A 4,785-nucleotide genomic window follows, 5' to 3' on the forward strand; every position below is an offset into this window, starting at 1 on the left:
AAGCAACAAGTTTTAACAACCGAATTCAAAAAGTAAAAAAAAATGAAAAAACTGGAATATTAATGATGGGTAAAACTGCAAACCAAATGATTCTTGTCATGAATCAGCTCTTGAATCCCTCATATTTTCGCTCCATATCAGCTTAATGCTCATCTGACCGTCTTCTACACCCTCAAAACAGCATCTCTAAGTTTTCTTGTTGCCTAAGGCGAAGTATAATGAAAGATGTATCATTAGGGCTAATTTTTAGATTAATTTATAGTTACAGTACCACCACTGCGTGGAAAGGCATTTTCAACGTCGTGGGAGCTGGATTCCGTAACGTACACAAATTTGATAATCACCATGTCGTGGAAACAGCTTTTTCACGATGTGAGAACTGGGAATCTCCTAAATCGGAGTTAAGATTCATTATATATGGCCAAAACCCTAAATAGAGGTCAATCTATCCAGAAACATCCTTTTGTGCATCTTTTCAGCTCGGTTCACCTCCTTTTGCACCCTAGCTCTCATTTTAACTATACTTGAACATTTCAAAGAATATTAAGTATCATATATCTTAAAAGATAACATTTTTACTAAAATATACTAGGATAATGGTCTAAAATACATAGATAAATAAGGTCATATCATAGCGTTTTAATTAATTAAAAATATTTAAGGAGATTTAAAATGTTATCAGAGCTAGTTATTGAGTCGATGTGTTCACCAGGGACATTGAACCTAATAAAGACGGGAAGGGTGAAGTTAGGTAACTACTTGCACCCGATCTTGCATCGGTTAGGAAAGAGAACTAGGAATTCAATATAAGGGGTATGGGTCTCTTTCCAGACACAACGCATTTTAAAGTTGTAGGGGTAATAGATTCCATAAGAACTCTATAGTTAAAAATTCACATGAGAGAGAAATTCTAGGATGGGTAACCCACTAGGAAGTTTTCATGTTGGGAGCCCAAAGCGAACATATATTGTGGTATGTGCCAAAGGGGGGTAACAAATGATATTAGAGCATGGTTTGAGGGATTTAGACATACATTATTTATTTATGTGCTTTATGTGATGCTACATGCTAGAAATTTGATGGTTATGTATTTGATCTTATGCATGATTGAAATGTCTAAATGAGGATGATTACCTTATGTAACATGTGCCGGTATGTTCTTATTAAATGCAAGTGAATCGGAAATTGTCATATAGAAATGTTCAGTTAGAACCATCTAGGCAACTTGTTAATTGAATGCATTTATTGTACATAACTAGCATGACATAGGCTTAGAAACTTTGATATGGCCATATTGCATGTTCTTTTTTGAGTGTTTCCTTAGGGTAGGATCAACCTTTCGAACTACTAAGTTTGATTTTATGCATAGTCATGTATGCATGGTACTATTAAAAAGCGCTCTTAGGAGAACCTAAGAATATTAAGGTCAAGTATATGTATGTAGTATACTAAATTCTAGTGAACAAGAAAACTTCATGAGAATTCCATAAACAAATACCTAGAGGTGTGGATGTGACATCCCCAAAATCACGGCCAGAAAAGACCGATTTTGTTTATGGTTTGTGTAAAAATCAGAGTAACATTTTAAATAAAAGTGTTGCGGAATTTGTCCCAAAACAAAATATGATAAAGATTTATCAAAAGCATTTCCATAGAAATGTATTTCATTAAAAGACTTGGGATGTCATGTTCGTACAGGTCAAAAGCATAAACAGTACAATATAAGCCTTACTACATTATTTCATATCTACAGGCCTATATCCGTAATCCCTCGTCCAAACATCATATCTATGCTCAAGCGCCACTACCCGTAATACATAAAACTGAGTGGGTCAGGCTTGGGAGCTTGGTGAGCACATAGGGTTTTCAACCCACAATAAATAAGTTTATTAATTTCATCAATCAATAATAACCCGATTACCCGTTCCCGTTATCCTCACTTTACGTCCCTAAACACCTATCATAAGGGACCTAGCCTAAGGATCATCATCGGGATGGACACTAATGCAAAGGGGATTCCTTAACAATAAATGTCCTAAAGGCAACCATGTGGGGGATGGAGTACACCGGTGAACACATCGTTCACAAACACCTACAGGTTGCGAGCCTGTTAGTGTTCCACTGGACTGTCTAGAAGAGTCCGTGGTCGTCATCCATACTCCGCTAGATGACAAAATCAACAACATCAACATCGAGGCCTCTCATCATTTTATCACACATCACCTATTACATCTACCCATGTTTTACCCCAACATTTTCGTAGATATAAAATACATATACAGTTTAAATCATTGAAAACATGTATAACAATGTTCATCCAGCATAGATAGCAAGTATTCGGATAGTATCCACACATAGCACGTAATATATATAAAATACTTCATATCTATGTGTAAGCTGAAAGTAACTATGCACTCACCTGAAAGGTGATGACTCAGCACTCGGACAGCGCTTCGATACTCTCAAAATGATTTTCCTTCGATATAACCTAGTACCAATACCACTAGGGTTTAGTCTAACGATAACCACGACACTTTAACTAGTCTGACTATTATTATTATTATACAAGCGTTAATAACACTCAATATAACTCATAATAATAGCCCAAATAATTATTTTAAGGCCCTAATAATGTTACTATATTAAAACATAAGCTATACTAAAGATAGGTTAGGCATAGCTCACTTACAGCGGGTTTTCTCGAAAACCGGGCTCTGCCGGAGTAGAGTTTCTGAGCCGAAAGGCTCTTTTCTCGGGGCTTCGGGAGCCTCGGGGCTTCCTTCGGGTGCTAGGGGGTTTACCTAGACTTTAGGGGGCTTAAGGGGGGCTAGACAGAGGTTCTAGAGAGAGACAGAAGTGTTTGGAAGGTGTGAGAAATGGAGAAACCCGACACTTCTATTTATAGGGTGAAATCCTGACGGACTCACCAAGTAGGAGGACCTACTCGCCGAGTTGGTGCCACGTGTCATCATCTGATGGCTTTCCTTGGAGAGAAAGCAATGGCTGTGATCGCGCCACGTCACCCAATATCGCGTATCAGCCTTCAAACTTAGAAAAATCATAACTCTCGCATACGAGCTCCGTTTTCGACGTTATTTTTTTCCACGCGTAGGTAAAATCAAGATCTACAACTTTCATTTAGACTCCGTCGGCTAATTCTCGACCGATCTTAAATTTAACAGTAGGAGGCGTTTAGACTGTTAAATGACCGCGAAGAATTCGTAACTCCTTTATACGGACTCTGTTTTCGTCTATATTTTGACCGTTGAGTTCCTATTAATGAGATCTTCAACTCTCATTTAGGTCGCGTAAGCCAAAAACCGCTCGAACTAAAATTCGATTTTCGGGTCGTGCATTGCTAAGCCGAATCTTAAAAAAATCATAACTTCTTCATACGAAGTCAGATTTGGGCGTTCTTTTTATGGATTTTCTCGGTTTAACATATTCTACGACTTTCATTTAGATCACTAAGGCTAAAAAGTCATCCATCATAAATTCACTATTTACGTCTCTCGGTGTAGTGCCGGTTTTGCCGTAAAACTTCGGCGGGCCATAACTTCTTCGTTATAACTCGGATTTTGACGTTCTTTATATCCACGGAATCCTTGTTTCGACCACTACAACTTTATGTAAAGATATCGAACATATATCGTACTTTAATTTTGACGCTTATTTTTATTCTTTATTAAATATATATTTATAATAAAGTAATAAACACACAAATACACATAATTCACATAGAATTAAAATATTTCATATTTATTATATCAAAAAGAGTTACAGTAGTTGACCTAGACTATTACATCGTCTAAAAATACTTAGCCCCGAAACCCAGGCGTTACAGTGGAAGGTAGTACTTATTATACTACCAAAAACACATGGTAGATATTTGAGTCTAGAGGGATCACGGGTAAATATTACTAGTTGTTGAGTGTTATCTTAAAGTGAAATATATGAAAGTAAAAAGCAGATAGATTATGTACCTGATTAACAAAAATAGGAACCTACCAAAACTTGCAAATCAGGAAACAAGGTAGTGAAATCAAGACTATGTGTGTCTAGTGTTTATTTGATGTTATGGCATGTGTAACATTACTAACACATGGTACTCATTGTGACTTGATGGAATCATATAGTTTTCTATGAATCAAGTCGAGGTAATGGGTGGAATTAGGCCATGCTAGTATTAATGATATGCCTAATAGAGACTGATGTGCCTAATCTAAATGTGGTACTTGCATTTTTAGTGCTTTAGTACTTATTAATAGTGTATATTGGTCAAAATCCAAGTGTGGTGATTCAGGTAGTCATAGTGGATGTTAGTTAGATTTAAAGCTACCTATTCTTAGAACTTCATCAACAGGCTAACGGTTGGTTAATGTGAGGAAAAGTATTCCTAGTTTGAAAAATGGTAACACGGTGTAACGCCTGAAAATTTGGGTTAAATGTTTAAAATATAATAATAACTATTATACAAATAAAATAGGATAATTGTTTCTCGTACACATTACGAAGAATATAAATATTCATCTTATGTTATTTAGACAAATATTATATAGAATATGATATTTTTAGAAAATCATTTTATTTATAATTTCTTCACTTAGCAATAAAATAATGTTAGAAAATAAAAGATTATTTAGGATAAATAATCTTAATTAAAGTTGTTGTAGTCGCGATAACGATTCTTTGGGTATAAGGAACACTCAAATCTGACTCCGTATGAAGAAGTTATAGGTTTTCAAAATTTCGTATACAACCCTATATGGTAAAGGGTGCTGTAAA

The sequence above is a fragment of the Lactuca sativa genome, chromosome 9, assembly GCF_002870075.4.
Source record: "Lactuca sativa cultivar Salinas chromosome 9, Lsat_Salinas_v11, whole genome shotgun sequence".
Taxonomy (NCBI): domain Eukaryota; kingdom Viridiplantae; phylum Streptophyta; class Magnoliopsida; order Asterales; family Asteraceae; genus Lactuca; species Lactuca sativa.